Source organism: Arachis duranensis, chromosome 2 (genome assembly GCF_000817695.3).
Source record: "Arachis duranensis cultivar V14167 chromosome 2, aradu.V14167.gnm2.J7QH, whole genome shotgun sequence".
NCBI classification, from domain to species: domain Eukaryota; kingdom Viridiplantae; phylum Streptophyta; class Magnoliopsida; order Fabales; family Fabaceae; genus Arachis; species Arachis duranensis.
In genome coordinates this window covers 25,767,529-25,785,949 of record NC_029773.3, presented here as the reverse complement: position 1 = coordinate 25,785,949, position 18,421 = coordinate 25,767,529, and the positions used below count along the sequence as shown (strand labels likewise).

At 40.9% G+C, this 18,421-nt stretch overlaps 1 non-coding gene across 1 annotated transcript; it reads right to left on the bottom strand.

Annotated features, from left to right (window-relative positions):
* Window positions 1–897: 897 nt before the first annotated feature.
* On the bottom strand, window positions 898–1,005 carry LOC127745289 (small nucleolar RNA R71). The gene has a single exon (XR_008006486.1). It is a non-coding gene; the product is annotated as a small nucleolar RNA R71 (small nucleolar RNA).
* Window positions 1,006–18,421: the final 17,416 nt, after the last annotated feature.

Below are 18,421 nucleotides of genomic sequence, written 5' to 3'. Positions count from 1 at the left end.
AGAATCTTCGTGGTATAAGCTAGATAGATGGCGGCATTCATGAGGATCCGGAAAGTCTAAACCTTGTCTATGGTTTTCCGAGTAGGATTCTGGGATTGAATAACTGTGACGAGCTTCAAACTCCTGAAGGATGGGCGTGATGACAAACGCAAAAGAATCAAGGGATTCTATTCCAACCTGATTGAGAACCGACAGATGATTAGTCGTGCTGTGATAGAGCATAGGAACATTTTCACTGGGAGGATGGGATGTAGCCATTGACAACGGTGATGCCCTACATACAGCTTGCCATGGAAAGGAGTAAGAAGGATTGGATGAATGTAATAAGAAAGTAGAGATTCAAGAGGAGCACAGCATCTCCGTACGCTTATCTGAAATTTTCACTATTGATTTACATAAGTATTTCCATCCCTTTTATTTTCTATTAATTTTCGAACTCATCATAAACCAATTTAATCTGCCTAACTGAGATTTACAAGGTGACCATAGCTTGCTTCATACCAACAATCTCTGTGGGATCGACCCTTACTCACGTAAGGTAGTACTTGGATGACCCAGTACACTTGCTGGTTAAGTTGAACGGAGTTATGATCACAATAGGGATTATTAAGATCCCAATTTATCACACCATGATCTCTTTGGGGTATTTTTTATTTCATACAAATACAAAGAGACCAACTTTGAGGATCACAATTTCGTCCACCATTCTTGTAGATCTGTAAGACTGTTAAGACTAATAGAGTAGATCCCGAAGTCTACAGGCTCATGCTTTTCCCTTTTGCTGTAAGAGACAGAGCCAGAATATGGTTGGATTCACAACCTAAAGATAGCCTGGACTCATGGGATAAGCTTGTCGCGGCCTTCTTGGCTAAGTTCTTTCCTCCTCAAAAGCTGAGCAAGCTTAGAGTGGATGTTCAGACCTTCAAATAAAAAGATGGTGAATCCTTCTATGAAGCTTGGGATAGATACAAGTAGATGACCAAAAGGTGTCCTTCTGACATGCTTTCTGAATGGACCATTTTGGATATATTCTATTATGGCTTATCTGAATTCTCTAAGATGTCACTGGACCATTTTGCAGGTGGATCCATTCACCTAAAGAAAATGCCTGCAGAAGCTCAAGAACTCATTGACATGGCTGCAAATAACCAATTCATGTATACTTCTGAGAGGAATTCTGTGAATAATGAGATGCCTCAGAGGAAAGGAGTTCTTGAAATTGATGCTCTGAATGCCATATTGGCTCAGAATAAAATGTTGACTCAGCAAGTCAATATGATTTCTCAAAGTCTGAATAGATGGAAAAATGCATCCAACAGTACTAAAGAGGCATCTTCTGAAGAAGAAGCTTATGATCCTGAGAACCCTGCAATAACAGAGGTAAATTATATGGGTGAACCTTATGGAAAAACCTATAATTTTTCATGGAGAAATCATCCAAATTTCTCCTGGAAGGATCAACAAAAGCCTCAACAAGGCTTTAATAATGGTGGAAGAAATAGGCTCAGCAATAGCAAGCCTTTTCCATCATCTTCTCAGCAACAGACAGAGAATTCTGAGCAGAGCACTTCTAACTTAGCAAACATAGTCTCTGATCTGTCTAAGACCACTTTAAGTTTCATGAGTGAAACAAGGTCCTCCATCAAAAATTTGGAGGCACAAGTGGGCCAGCTGAGTAAGAAAGTCACTGAAACTCCTCCTAGTACTCTCCTAAGCAACACTGAAGAGAATCCAAAAAGGGAGTGCAAGGCCATTGACATAATCAACATGGCCAAACCTAGAGAGGAAGGAGAGGACGTGAATCCCAATGAGGAAGACCTCATGGGACGTCTCTCAAGCAAGAAGGAGTTCCCTAATGAGGACCTAAAGGAATCTGAGGCTCAAATAGAAACCATAGAGATTCCATTAAACCTCCTTCTGCCATTCATGAGCTCTGAAAACTATTCTTCCTCTGAAGAGGATAAAGATGTAAGTGGAAAGCAGGTTACTCAAAATCTAGGAGCCATCATGAAGCTGAATGCCAAATTTTTTAGTAATGAACCTCCCTTGCTCATTAGTGAACTAGATACATGGGTTCAGCAAACTTTACCTCAAAAGAGACAAGATCCTGGCAAATTCTTAATACCATATACCATAGGCACCATGACCTTTGATAAGGCTCTGTGTGACCTAGGGTCAAGCATAAATCTTATGCCACTCTCTGTAATGGAGAAGCTGGGGATCATTGAGGTATAGCCTGCCATATTCTCATTGCAAATGGAAGACAAGTCAGTAAGACAAGCTTATGGATTGGTAGAGGACGTGTTAGTGAAGGTTGAAGGCCTTTACATCCTTGCTGATTTCATAATCTTAGATACTAGGAAGGAGGAAGATGAATGCACCATCCTTGGAAGACCTTTCCTAGCCACAGCAAGAGCTATGATAGATGTTAACAGAGGAGAATTAGTCCTTCAATTGAATGGGGACTACCTTGTGTTTAAGACCCAAGGGTGTTCTTCTTTAACAATGGAGAGGAAGCATGAAAAGCTTCTCTCAGTACAGAGTCAAACAGAGCCCCCACAATCAAACTCCAAGTTTGGTGTTGGGAGGCCACAGCCAAACTCTAAGTTTAGTGTTGAATTTCCACATCCAAACTCTAAGTTTGGTGTTGGGGTCTACAACATTGACCTGATCACCTGTGAGGCTCCATGAAAGCCCACTGTCAAGCTATTAACATTAAAGAAGTGCTTATTGGGAGGCAACCCAATTTTTATTTATCTAATTTTATTTTTCTTTTATTGTTCTTTTATGTTTTATTAGGTTCATGATCATGTGGAGTCACGAAATAAATACTAAAATTAAAAACAGAATCAAAAACAGCAGAAGAAAAAGCATACCCTGGAGGAAGGGCTTACTGGCATTTAAACGCTAGTAAGGAGCATCTGGCTGGCGTTCAACGCCAGAACAGAGCATGGATCTGGCGTTGAACGCCAGAAACAAGCAACATCCTGGCATTTAAACGTCAGGAATACACCCTGAGGAAAGCTGGTGCTGAATGCCAGAAACAAGCATGGAACTGGTGTTCAACGCCAGAAACATGCTGCAAATGGGCGTTGAACGCCCAAAACAAGCATGGATCCGGCGTTCAACGCCAGAAACAAGAATCAATCTGGCGTTGAACGCCAGGATTGCATGAAGAGGGCGTTTTACACGCCTCATTGATGCAGGGATGTAAATCCTTGACACCTCAGGATCTGTGGACCCCACAGGATCATCTCAGGATCTGTGGACCTCACAAGATCCCCACCTACCTCAATTCATCTTCTCTCTTCTTCACACAATCCAATAACACTCTTCCCCAAAACTCTTCACCAATCACCTCAATCTCTCTTCCCTATCACCTCTTCACCACTCACATTTATCCACTCTTCCCCATAAACCCCACCTACCTTCAAAATTCAAAATCTCTTTCCCACCCAAACCCACCCTAAATAGCCGAACCTACTCCCTCTCCCTTCATTATATAAAGCCCTCTATCCTTCTTCATTTTCACACACCACAACCTTCTCTTTTTCACCTTGGCCGAAACCACACACTTCTCCCTTTCCTCTATATTTTCTTCTTCTTCTTCTTCTTCTTCTTCTTCTTTCTTCTCTTTCTCGAGGGCGAGCAATATTCTAAGTTTGATGTGGCAAAAGCATAGCTTTTTGTTTTTCCATAACCATTGATGGCACCTAAGGCCGGAGAAACATCTAGAAAAGGGAAAGGGAAGACAAAAGCTTCCACCTCTGAGTCATGGGAGATGGAAAGATTCATCTCCAAAGCCCATCAAAACCACTTTTATGATGTTGTGGCCAAGAAGAAGGTGATCCCCGAGGTCCCTTTCAAACTCAAGAAAAATGAGTATCCAGAGATCCGAGATGAGATCCATAGAAGAGGTTGGGAAGTTCTGACCAACCCCATTCAACAAGTCAGAATCTTAATGGTTCAAGAGTTCTATGCCAATGCATGGATCACTAGGAACCATAATCAAAGTGTGAACCCAAATCCAAAGAACTATCTTACAATGGTTCGGGGGAAATACTTAGATTTTAGTCTGGAAAATGTGAGATTGGCGTTCAACTTGCCCATGATGCAAGGAGATGCATGCCCCTACACTAGAAGGGTCAACTTTGATCAAAGGTTGGACCAAGTCCTTATGGACATATGTGTGGAAGGAGCTCAATGGAAAAGAGACTCCAAAGGCAAGCCGATTCAATTAAGAAGACTGGACCTTAAGCCTGTGGCTAGAGGATGGTTGGAGTTCATCCAACGCTCCATCATCCCCACTAGCAACCAATCCGAAGTTACTGTGGATCGGGCGATCATGATTCATAGCATCATGAATGGAGAGGAAGTAGAAGTTCATGAAGTCATCTCCCTTGAATTCTACAAAATAGCCGAAAAGTCCTCCACCATGGCAAGGCTAGCTTTTCCTCATCTTATTTGCCATCTATGTTACTCAGCTGGAGTTATCATAGAAGGAGACATCCCCATTGAGGAGGATAAGCCCATCACTAAGAAGAGGATGGAGCAAATAAGAGAGCCCACTCATGGATCCCAAGAGACGTATGAGGAAGCTCATCACCAAGAAATCCCGGAGATGCCTCAAGGGATACACTTTCCTCCCAACAATTATTGGGAATAACTCAACACTTCTCTAGAAGACTTGAGTTACAATATGGATCAATTAAGGGTGGAACATCAAGAGCACTCCATCATTCTCCATAAAATTAGAGAAGATCAAAGAGCAATGAGGGAGGAGCAACAAAGGCAAGGAAGAGACATAGAAGAGCTCAAGGACATCATTGGTTCTTCAAGAAGAAAGCGCCACCATCACTAAGGAGGACTCATTCCTTATTCTTAATTCTCTGTTTTTTCGGTTTTTATGCTATATGTTTGTTTATGTTGTGTCTTTACTTCATGATCCTTAGTATGTAGTAACTATGTCTTAAGGCTATGAATAAATCCATGAATCCTTCACCTCTCTTAAATGAAAAATGTTCCTAATTCAAAAAGAACAAGAAGTACATGAGTTTCGAATTTATCCTTGAAATTAGTTTAATTATATTGATGTAGTGACAATACTTTTTGTTTTCTGAATGAATGATTGAACAGTGCATATTTTTTATCTTATTGTTTATGAATGTTAAAATTGTTGGCTCTTGAAAGAATGGTGAACAAAGAGAAATGTTATTGGTAATCTGAAAAACCATAAATCTGATTCTTGAAGCAAGAAAAAGTAGTGAATAGCAAAAGCTTGCGAAAAAAATAGAAAGAAAAAGAAAAAAGCAAGTAGAAAAAGCCAATAGCCCTTAAAACCAAAAGGCAAGGGTGAAAAGGATCCAAGGCTTTGAGCATCAATGGATAGGAGGGCCCAAGGAAATGAAATGCAGGCCTAAGCGGCAAAATCAAGCTGTCCCTAACCATTTGCTTGTGGCATGCAATTCCAAGTGAAAAGCTTGAGACTGAGTGGTTAAAGTCGTGATCCAAAGCAAAAAGGGTGTGCTTAAGAGCTTTGGACACCTCTAACTAGGGACTTTAGCAAAGCTGAGTCACAATCTGAAAAGGTTCACCCAGTCATGTGTCTGTGGCATTTATGTATCTGGTGGTAATACTGGAAAACAAAGTGCTTAGGGCCACGTCCAAGACTCATAAAAGTAGCTGTGTTCAAGAATCAACAAACTTAACTAGGAGAATCAATAACACTATATGAAATTCTAAGTTTCTAGAGATGCCAATCATTCTAAACTTCAAAGGATAAAGTGAGATGCCAAAACTGTTCAGAAGCAAAAAGCTACAAGTCCCGCTCATCTAATTAGAATTAATATTCATTGATATTCTGAGCTTTATAGTATATTCTCTTCTTTTTATCCTAATTGATTTTCAGTTGCTTGGGGACAAGCAACAATTTAAGTTTGTTGTTGTGATGAGCGGATAATTTATACGCTTTTTGGCATTGTTTTTAGATAGTTTTTAGTAGGATCTAGCTAATTTTAGGGATGTTTTCATTAGTTTTTATGTAAAATTCACATATCTGGACTTTACTATGAGTTTTTGTGTTTTTCTGTGATTTCAGGTATTTTCTGGCTGCAATTGAGGGACCTGAGCAAAACTCTAATAAGAAGGCTGACAAAGGACTGCTGATGTTGTTGGATCTGACCTCTCTGCACTCGAAATGGATTTTCTGGAGCTACAAAACTCCAAATGGCGCGTTCTCAATGGCGTTGGAAAGTAAACGTTCAGAGCTTTCCAGCAATATATAATAGTCTATACTTTATTCGAGATTAGATGACATAAACTGGCGCTCAACGCCAGTTTCATGCTACATTCTGGAGTTAAACGCCAGAAACACGTCACGAACCAGAGTTGAACGCCAAAAACACGTTACAACTTGGCGTTCAACTCCAAAAGAAGCCTCTGCACGTGTAAAGCTCAAGCTCAGCCCAAGCACACACCAAGTGGTCCCTGAAAGTAGATTTCTGCATCAATTACTTACTTCTGTAAACCCTAGTAGCTAGTTATTGTATGCTAGAGGCTAGATCCTGGATTGTATTTTTCATCCTGTGATCACGTTCTGGGGGCTGGCCATTCGGCCATGCCTGGACCTTCATCACTTATGTATTTTCAACGGTGGAGTTTTTACACACCATAGATTAAGGGTGGGAGCTCTACTGTACCTCAAGTTTTAATGCAATTACTACTATTTTCTATTCAATTTAGTTTATTCCTGTTCTAAGATATTCGTTGCACTTCAACATGACAAATGTGATGATCTGTGACACTCATCATCATTCTCACCTATGAACGTGTGACTGACAACCACCCTCGTTCTACCTTAGACCGAGCGTATATCTCTTGGATTCCTTAATCAGAGTCTTCGTGGTATAAGCTAGAATTGATGGCGGCATTCATGAGAATCTGGAAAGTCTAAACCTTGTCTGTGGTATTCTGAGTAGGATTCAGGGATTGAATGATTGTGACGAGCTTCAAACTCGTGATTGTTGTGCGTGATGACAAACGCAAAAGAATCAATAGATTCTATTCCGACATGATCGAGAACTGACAGATGATTAGCCGTGCCGTGACAGAGCATTTGGACCTTTTTCACTTAGAGGATGGGATGTAGCCATTGACAACGGTGTGCCCTACATACAGCTTGCCATGGAAAGGAGTAAGAAGGATTGGATGAAGGCAGTAGGAAAGCAGAGATTCAAAAAGAGCACAGCATCTTCATACGCCTATCTGAAATTCCAACCAATGATTTACATAAGTATTTCTATCTTTATTTTCTGTTTATTTATTATTATTATTCGAAAACTCCATAACTAATTATTATCCGCCTAACTGAGATTTATAAGATGACCATAGCTTGCTTCATACCAACAATCTCCGTGGGATCGACCCTTACTCACGTAAGGTTTATAACTTGGACAACCCAGTGCACTTGCTGGTTAGTTGTGCGAAGTTGTGAAGTTATGTTTGGACCATGGTATCATGCACCAAGTTTTTGGCGCCATTACCAGGGAGAGAAAGAACATGAATGCCATTATCAGAAATCACAATTTTGCCTATCAAGCCGCATCCAAGAAATTCTATAGAATCCATCAATCTCAGAAGAAGAAAAAATCTTACCCATAACAGGTCGCGATCAGGGATGGATGACTCCCATAATTAACTACCTCAGAACAGAAGCTCTCTCCACAGATGAGAAAGAGGCAAAGAGGTTAAAACGGGAAGCACAATACTATACCATCATAAATAATACTCTATACAAAAGAGGGATTTCAATACCACTATTAAAATGCGTACCGACTTCCAACACAAAAGACGTCCTAGAAGAAGTACACAGTGGCATTTGTGGCAATCACCTCGGAGCGCAGGCACTCGCCAAAAAGGTATTTCGGGCAGGATTTTATTGGCCAACTCTACAAAAAGAAGCTGTAGAATTCGTAAAGACATGTTCATCATGTCAGAAACATGCCAACTTCCACATCGCCCCACCAGAGGAACTCATCAGTGTGACCTCACCTTGGCCGTTCGCAAAATGGAGACTCGATCTTCTCAAACCTTTTCCTCAACGACCGGGACAAGTCAAATTCCTCATAGTGGGAATAGACTACTTCACAAAGTGGATTGAGGCAGAACCCCTAGCTAATGCCACTGCTCAAAGAAGTCGAAAATTCCTATATAGAAACATCGTTACAAGGTTTGGGGTTCCATACTCCATCACCACAGACAATGGTACACAGTTCACAGACGCAGGCTTCAGAAAGCTAGTAGCCGACTTGAATATAAGACAACAACTCACCTCTGTCGAACATCCCCAAGCCAATGGACAAGCTGAAGCTGCCAACAAAGTCATACTTGCTGGGCTGAAAAGGAGGTTACAGGATGCAAAGGGAGCCTGGGCCGAAGAGCTCCCACAGGTTTTATGGGCATATCGAACAACGCTACATTCCACCATAAAGGAATCACCCTTTCGATTAGCATATGGAATGGAGGCAATGATCCCAGTAGAGATTGAAGAAAGGTCGCCTAGAGTGATCCACTATAGCGAAGAAGCCAACTCCCAACTTCAAAGGGAAGAGCTCGACCTACTTCTAGAAGTCCGAGAAAGAGCTCGGATAAGGAAAGAGGCATTAAAATGACGAATGGCTTCCAGATACAATCAAAAGGTAATACAGCGAGCCTTTGCTAAGGACGACCTCATTCTAATCCGAAACGTCATTGGAACAACGCGACCTGGAGAAGGAAAGCTGACAGCAAACTGGAAAGGACCCTACCGAGTCATAGAAGTGCTAGGAAAAGGCTACTACAGGCTTTCCGAACTCGACGGGAGAGAACTTCTTAGGTCATGGCACGCCTACAACCTAAGAAGGTACTATAGTTAAGGATGATAAAGAACATTGGGACAAGGCGCACTCTTTTTTCTGAAAGGGTTTTTTAATGAGGCGCCAAGACCAAGACCTACAAATCACCGGACTTAGGAAATTAACCCCCGCATGTATATATTTGCATTTTCTTTTAATAAGATTTGTTCAGATTTTCTACAAACGCTCAAGCCGCATTATTCCGAAACATTCATCGCCCGATTATAAAGCTACAGATCGATAGAAAGTGAAAACCAAATTCACTGCGCGATCACGATAAAGACCAAAAATGAAAACCAAGTTCATTAAAAGGTCGACCAAACAAGGGTTAAAACCCAAACTCTACGAAATCGGCAAAAATGAAAATAGAATAATGCAAGAAGTTATAGAAAGTGATCCAAAGAAAGGACCTGACGAGGTCATAATAAAATGGATTGCTATAAAATAACTTGAAAGACTGGCCGGCATAAAGAAAGTCGGACCAGCCACAACGACCCAAGTTATAAGTAAAGCCCTGGAAAGAGGTCTGGCCAACCCTATAAAAGAGGATTACTATAACTTATAAGAGCCCGACATGAGGAAGTCGGACTCCTACGAAAAAGTTACAAAGGTAATCCCTGAAAGAGACCTGAACAAGGTCCAAGAAAGAGGATTACCAAGTAACTCGACAGGGCCCGACATGACGAAGTTGGCCCAAAATATGAAAGTTACAAAGGTAATCCCTGAAAGAGACCTAAACAAGGTCTAAGGAAGAGGATTACCAAGTAACTCGACAAGGCCCGACATGAGGAAGTCGGCCCAAAACATAAAGGTTACAAAGGTAATCCCTGAAAGAGACCTGAACAAGGTCCAAGAAAGAGGATTACCAAGTAACTCGATAGGGCCTGACATGATGAAGTCGACCCAAAACACGAAAGTTACAAAGGTAATCCCTAAAAGAGACCTAAACAAGGTCCAAGAACTAGGATTACCAAGTAACTCGACAGGGCCCGACATGACGAGGTCGGCCCAAAACATGAAAGTTACAAAGGTAATCCCTAAAAGAGACTTGAACAAGGTCCAAGAAAGAGGATTACCAAGTAACTCGACAGGGCCCGACATGACGAAGTCGACCCAAAACATAAAGGGTACAAAGGTAATCCTTGAAAGAGACCGGCACAAGGTCCAAGAAAGAGGATCACCAAGTAACTCGACAGAGACCGACATGGTGAAATCGGCTCACAAATATAAAGTCACAAAGGTAATCCCTGAAAGAGACCTGAACAAAGTCAAAACTATTGAAAGCAACATCAGGCAAGGGAATCAAGCCGATTATGTCAAAAGGCTACAAAGATACCAAGACAAACGTAGATAAGTATGATATGAAAACAAAGTTATAATAATAGCCAGCTTCAGAGGCCACTAGGTTCTGCCCACAAAACCTGGAAACTATTTTGTTTATCAAAATAAAGTTGCTAAACAAGCAACTAGAAAAGCGTCAAAACATTATAAAAAGTTTTAAAAACAAAGCCCACAAGCTGGGCAATCTACAAAAGCAAGAAGGAAAATCAGCTAACATCCGAAGGCTTCTCAGAAGCATCAACTCGGGGTGAAGGAGGACGAGTCTGAAGAGGTACTGATAAACCACTATTTTATGGTTTATATTGTATTTAATTGAGTGGTTTCATCAAGCTTTTCACCCATTTATTCATATGATTTGCATGATTTTACAACTCCTTCCTAGTTTAGTTCTATGATTGAAAACATCCTTCTTTGGTCTTAATTTAACTAATCTTAATCCTCTCATATTACCATTCGATGCCTTGATCTGTGTGTTAAGTGTTTCAGGCTTCATAGGGCAGGAATGGCTTAGAGAATAAAGAGGAAGCGTGCAAAAATGGAAGGAACACAAGGAATTGAGGAGATGACCAGCGAGAAGTCACGCGGTTGCATAGCTCACACGACCACGCGAAATGGAAGAAATCAGAGTGACAGGTTCGCGTGGCTGACGTGACCACGCGGATTGGAAGCTGCACGAATGATGTGAATGCGTTGACGACGCACACGCGTGATACGAAAAAGCTGAGTGACGCGATCGCATGGACGACGCGGACGCATGACGTGCGCGATCTGCAGAAGTACAAAAGTCGCTGGCAGAGATTCTGGGCCGCATTTCAACCCAATTTTCGGCCTAGAAACACAGATTAAAGTCAGGGAACATGCAGAGACTCAGCAGGCTTTTCATAATTCATAATTTTTAGTTTTAGATGTAGTTTTTAGAGAGAGAGGTTCTCTCCTCTCTCTTAGGATTTAGGATTAGGATTCCTTTTAAAGGATTTTAGGATTGATTATTATTTCAACTTACAATTCTTCTGAGCTCCAGTATTCTTTTATTTTGACTTCTCTTATTTTTAATTATATATGTTGCCAATTTGGCTTAATGCCATTCATGTTATGATTTTCTTAATTAACATTATTTGAGGTATTTCAGACTTATGATTGTTTTCTCTAATTTATGTTATTGATGCTTGGGCTCTATCCAAATTATTTTCATTCAAGTAGATTTTATTCCCTTTTGGTTTTGGTTAATTAATTGGTAACTCTTGAGTTGTCAAACTCAGCAGTGGTTGAAATTGGCAGATTCTAATTGATCTAGATCGCTCTAAAGCTAGTCTTTCCACAGGGATTGACTAGGACTTGAGGATCAAACTAATTAGTCCACTTGACTTTCCTTTACTTTAGTAAAGGTTAACTAAGTGGGATTAAAACCCAATTCTCATCACACCTGATAAGGATAACTAGGATAGGACTTCCAATTTCTCATATCTTGCCAAGAGTTTATTTTATAGTCATTTATTTATTTTTATTGTCAATTAAATTACTTGTTCAACCCTTTTAAAAAACCCCAAAATATACCTTTGCATAACCAATAATAAGAACATACCTCCCTGCAATTCCTTGAGAAGACGACCCGAGGTTTGAATACTTCGGTTTATAAATTTATTGGGTTTTGTTACTTGTGACAACCAAAACGTTTGTACGAAGGGATTTTCTGTTGGTTTAGAATCTATACTCACAACGCGACTATATTTTTACAAATTCTTTACTAGCAAAAATCCTAACATCAGGCACCGCATCCACCGTCCCGTCATCCCAGTTTAAGATTTGGCAATCCGGTTCCCCCCTGGGCGATTGATCGCAGCAGTAGAAGTCGGAGAAAGTCGGCACAGCAGAAGTCTTGGTAGCAGGCAGTGAAGGACGATCATCATCATCATCATCAGGATCGTCAGGGACAATCTTACCATCCTTAACAATATTGTCCAAGCTAATAAAGGAAAGGTCGAGATCTGGCGCAAGAACTTGAAATTGCTCTTTCAGATTCTCATAAGCAGCAATAACACTACCTACAAGATGACTTTGAAATTCGGTGTAATCGGCCTGAACAGATTCCAAGCTACTCCTGAGTTCCATCATCTCTCTATAAGTAGTAACACAGCTATCCTTATGTTTTAGCACCGTATCCTCGGCCAGTTACGCAGTAGCCACCAGACCAACAGCCCGGGCCTTTTCCCCCTTCAGCTCCTTTTCCAGCTCGGCCACTTTCACCTCAAGCTCCTCCTTCAAATCCTTAATTCGATCAAACTCTGATTTCGCCTCCTCCATAAAAGCCTTGGTAGCATGGATAGGAAGATCTTGAGCAGTTCGGTATAAAGCCGCTCCCATGTGTGCCAGTGTAATACCACTCCGAGTAATAAAGTCTAAATGACAAAGAATGGATACATCGTCGGTAGGCATGACACCATAGGGAGCAATCTGTTGATCTACAAACCCAACTGCATCAAAGTTGGGAGCACCAAGATTAAAAGGCTCGATAGTCTGAGGTCTTTTTGGAGGAGGAGCGGCAGAAGTGGAGGAAGTACCAGTAGAAGATTGTGAAGGATCAATCAAACGAACTCGAGGAGTGGGGATAACCTTCCTCGGCCCAAGAGAACTCGTAACCAAAGGCTTAGATGAAACCTGAGAAGTTCCCTCTCTGGCTGCCTTGGCCAAAGCATTCTGAGGCGCAGTAGCCTTTCTTGCCCTCTTAAAGGCCTTCATGGATTCATTGTTCTTAATCATCTCTGCAAACAAACATCACAACAGGAAACCAAACTACGAGTCAGAAAAAGATCTCACAAGAGACAAACACGACAAGCAAACCAATAGAAAAAATTGACCACTACCCAGCTCAGCTCGGAGGAGAGAGGGGTTAGCTAAAAATTTCTTTGTGTCAAGATGAGGAGGCTCCCCCCAGTTTTCTTCCAGCACAGTCACAAAAGCTTGTTCAGCCTCATCTAGCATCTCCCACGAGTACCTCGATACCACTACATTCTTTTGCCACTTTAAAGGAAAGGTGGGCTCATCATTCTCATCCAGAAAAAAAGGCCGAGCTCCTTCAACAGCTCGGACCCTAAAAAAGTAATTTTTGAAATCGTGAAAAAACTCATCAAACATGGAGAAAACCTTTTTCCCCTGTGAAGCTCAGAAAGAAACCCAAGCAGCTTTCTTCTTCACTACACCAGGCTTTGTCAAAACAAAAAGATAAAAGAAGAGAGATTGCGAAGCGGGGATGCCAAACTCACGACATAGCAGCTGAAATATTTTTATAAAACCCTAGGAATTTGGGTGAAGTTGGGATGGAGCTACATTATAGGACCATAACAGGTTGGTCTCAAAGGGGGTAAAAAGAAGAGTAATATTCATTTGACTAAAAAAGAAGTCATATGCATAGAAAAAGGGGCGCTCTCCAGCAATCCGGGTAGAAAAGCAAACCCTTTCATCAGAAGTTGGAGATACGAGCTCATAATTATTCTCATCACTATTGTTGCTACAAGTCCTATGAAACTGCCTAAGTTGCTGACAAAACTCAGAGTCAACCAACAAGACGCATAAGAGAACCATAGAATCCACCCAATCGGCCATGCCCTCAGGGACCTGGGAAGATGTCTCAAAAATATTTTTGCGAGAAGATATTGTTAACTAGTTCTATAAGAAGAAAAGAAGATTGGATTACTCAAAAAACACCTCGGAACACTAATTAAACAACTCGGGCATAAACGGAGACAACTCAAAAAACTAAAGCATATAAGTGTCAAAGAAACCAGGTAAAGCAACAAAAGGAAACCCCAGGACCCAATCCAAAAGGTTCCAAGGGCATCCTTTGGAGGCAGAATAAAGACTCAGGGAAGCCTACAAGCCTACATCTTTACACGTCCCAACAAAAAGATAAAAGCCTCTATTTCAACAAGAATGACACTCGGAAAGGCCACAAAACAAAATAAAGTCATCAAAATAAGCGTTGATAGAAATTACAACCTCAGTCTACCCAACAGCAAGAACATGCCAAACGAAAAAATAGATAAAGGAACAATCTTTTCTTCAAAATCAAACAAACCACTACTCATACAGAAACAGGAAACAACATGCAAAAGCCTTAGGAAGCTTCAACTACCAAGGAAACATCAGAGAAGAAAAAGCCAGAAATTGCAGCAACAACAAATACAGAAAGGCAAAAAGGTTCAAACTTTCCAAATATACACTCAAACAAAAGCCCTACTGTACCAGGAAATAGAACAATGCAAGCAAAAAAGAGAAGATGAACCAACCTGAAAAAGGAGAAGCGTGCGGAGAGCGAAGATGAAGAGATCAGGAGTTGCCGTCGAAAGCAAAAAAAAGCACCTACGATCGCCAAGCAATGTCACAAAGAGAAACGCGAAGGGGCAGACGACAGATGAAAACAACAAAAGTGAGAAAGAAAAGGGGAAGTTACAGAGAGGAGAAAAAACCGTTTCTGTGTGTAAAGTTCAAAATAAAAGAAGCAAGAGAAATGGAGCATTGAAAACCAATTAATGAGGGCATTAAAAACCCTCGCGCATTCCCAAGGCCAGGACACTAATGCAAAAGCGCGCGCTTTCAGAGGAAACAAAACAGAAATGTTCTGCATTCAAAAAGGAACTCTACAAAGATAAGATCGAAAAAATGCTCGAGTTCGACTTCACCTGAGAAGGTTCAAAGTCCTAAAACTAAGATTCGACCTCCAAATAAAGGCCGAGCTCAAGCAGGGGCAATGTTCATACCCTGGGTCAAATTGTCTGACCTGGGATGTTCTACCGACAAAGCGACCGACCTCTTCAGGTCAGGAAAAATCTGACCTCTCCTCAAAGAGCTCGGCCCAACTACCAAGAAAGCCCATTAAAGGGCCCAAACCGAGGAACACAACCCGAATCCAAGGACAGCCCAAGCCTATGGGGATAAAGGCGGTTCTCTTAAAGATAAGATGACCTTGCTCAAAGATAAAGATAAGATAACTAACTTATCTTATCTAAAGAAGGTCACTCCACACTATTATAAATACACTGGAGCACCCAAGTATAACTCATACTCTGATTCTACTAAATACCTACTTAATAACCTTGCTAACTTAAGCATCAGAGTCCCTTGCAGGTACCCCCCACCCTCCGAGGACAAAGGATCAGCATCACCATCAAGTCCAACAAGTTGGATACAACAACTCCAACCAGTACAGAAGATCTCATCCGAGATCGACCTACAGTTTCAGGTAACCCTCGGAACAGGGACTCATATTTTGATTGCCTATACCATCTTTCTCTTGTGCTAAAAAGGTGTCAAGAAACCAACTTTGTTTTAAACTGGGAGAAGTGCCATTTTATGGTAACTGAAGGGGTGGTTCTTGGTCACAAGATTTCAAAAGATGGCATAGAAGTAGACAGAGCAAAAGTGGAAGTAATTGAAAAATTACCTCCACCTTGCAATGTCAAAGCAATCAGAAGCTTTTTGGGACACGTTGGGTTCTATAGGAGGTTTATTAAAGATTTTTCAAAGATTGCAAAACCCTTAGCAACCTACTTGTCTCAAATATTCCTTTTGTTTTTGATAGAGAATGCATGGTAGCCTTTGATGAACTCAAAAAGAAATTCTCCTTTGCACCTATCATAGCACCACGAAGCTGGAATCTTTCCTTTGAGCTAATGTGTGATGCATCTGATTTTGCTGTTGATGCTATCCTAGGACAGAGGAAAGACAAGCTAGTACATGTTATTTACTATGCTAGCAAGGTCTTTAATGAGAAATCAAAGGAACTATACCACCACAGAGAAAAAACTTTTAGCCATAGTTTTTACTTTTGATAAGTTTAGATCATATCTTGTTGGCTCAAAAGTAATTGTGTTCACTGATTATGCAGCACTCAAATACTTGCTTACCAAACAAGAATCCAAGCCTAGACTAATAAGGTGGATCTTGCTGCTCCAAGAATTTGATATTAAGATTAAAGATAAGAGCGGAGTAGAGAACAAGGTAGCTGACCACCTCTCAAGAATCCCACAAGAAGAAGAAATGCAGCAAGTAGCAGTAAATGAAAGCTTTCTTGATGAACAATTGATGATGATTTGAGCAGCCCCCTGGTTCGCAGACATAGCTAATTTCAAGGTCATTGGGGAGCTATCAACTAACATCAATAAGCACATGAGGAGGAAGCTAATCAAGGATGCCAAACACTACATCTGGGATGACCCTTATTTGTTCAGAAAGTGTACTGATGGTGTCCTAAGAAGGTGTATATCCCATGAAGAAGGGCAGGAAGTGTTATAGCAGTGCCATGGATCAGCATATGGAGGTCACGTCAGTGGAGAAAGGATAGCAGAAAAAGTGCTTCAATCCAGATTTTACTGGCCAACAGTGTTTAAGGATGCCAAGGAAATGGTGTCAAGGTGTGATGAATGTCAAAGAGCTGGTAATCTAACCAAGAGGAATGAAATGCCACAGCAATACATATTAGAGCTGGAATTATTTGATGTATGGGGAATAGATTTTATGGGACCCTTCCCAACCTCCTACTTAAATAGCTACATATTAGTGGCTGTTGATTATGTTTCAAGATGGGTAGAGGCCATAGCTACTGCAACAAATGACAACAAGGTTGTGATAAGCTTCTTGAGAAGGAACATCTTCAGCAGATTTGGAGTTCCCAGAGCTCTCATTAGTGATGGAGGGTCACACTTCTGCAACAAACAACTGGAAGCACTCCTTCTCAGATATGGAATAAAGCACAAAGTGGCAATTCCATACCACCCATAGACCAACGAACAAGCTGAGATCTCCAACAGAGAGCTAAAATGAATACTTGAAAAAACTGTTTGAAGCCCAGTAAAGGACTGGTCTAGGAAGCTAGACGATGCTCTATGGGCCTCCAGGACAGCCTTCAAGATCCCCATTGGGATGTCACCATACCAACTAGTATTTGGCAAGGCTTGCCACTTGCCAGTTGAACTAGAGCATAGAGCCTTCTGGGCTCTAAAACTACTGAATTTTGATGAGCAAGCTACTGGAGAAAAGAGATTGATGCAACTCAATGAACTGGAAGAGTTTAGAAATCAAGCATATGAGAATGCAAAAATCTACAAAGAGAACACAAAAAGATGGCATGACCAAAAGATATCAAGAAGGGAGTTCACTGAAGGACAGAAGGTGTTACTCTACAACTCAAGACTCAAGTTCTTCCCTGGAAAACTTAAGTCTTAATGGTCAGGACCTTTCACCATACTCAAAGTGTTTCCCTATGGTCATGTGGAGCTCATGGAAGACAAGACTCAGAGAACTTTTTCTGTCAATGGCCATAGACTCAAACACTACTTGGGAGGCTCCATGGAGGAGCAGAGAGTGAGCTACAAGCTCAGCTAAAGATGAAGGAATGTCAAGCTAATGACAATAAAGAAGCGCTAGTTGGGAGGCACCCCAACACTTTATCCTTTTGATTTAATTGCTTTTCCTAGAAGTAGTTTAAATTCTGTTGATAGTTTAATTTTCAGTAATTAGAATCAGTTACAATTGTAGATTAGGAAGTTTGATGTTAGCTTTGATAGTTAGATTCTCTTTACACTCTCTTATTTCTTTCTATTTGGGAATTGCAACTTGATGAATGCATAACTAATGATGAGTGAATGGGCTGAGAACTAGCTAAAGTGCTAAGTTTGGTGTGGCCTCTTACCCACTTAATCTAGGCTTACAAATAATTAATAGTTTGAGTTTGAAGAGTAAGCCCAGAGATTAAGTTTGGTGTGGCCACCACCAATGATCACATAGAAGCCCAAGTCACCCAATTTGAAAGCACTTAATGCTTTGGGTAAGAACATGAACGTGATTTAATGAGTTCAGGGGAGTTGGAATCAAAATAAAATGAAAAGATTGATGTTATTCCACTCTTATGAACACATTAAATACATAATGATGAAACCAATTTATTAAGATGCCAAAGAATTAAGTTTGGTGTCCCTTGTTGCAACCCAATTTATTCTTGATGAGAAGGAATCTGAAGGGTTATTTTATCATCACTAATGGGTTCAGTTTCAATTTCAGGAGAAAAGATGAGGCCCACATGGTAAACAACTCACAAAACAAGGAAGTCAAAGTGTACTTGCACTTTGGAACTCAACACACGCAGAAGACACTGTGAGAAAAGAGTTGGCGCCTCTTCCTACGCTAGGCGCCACTTC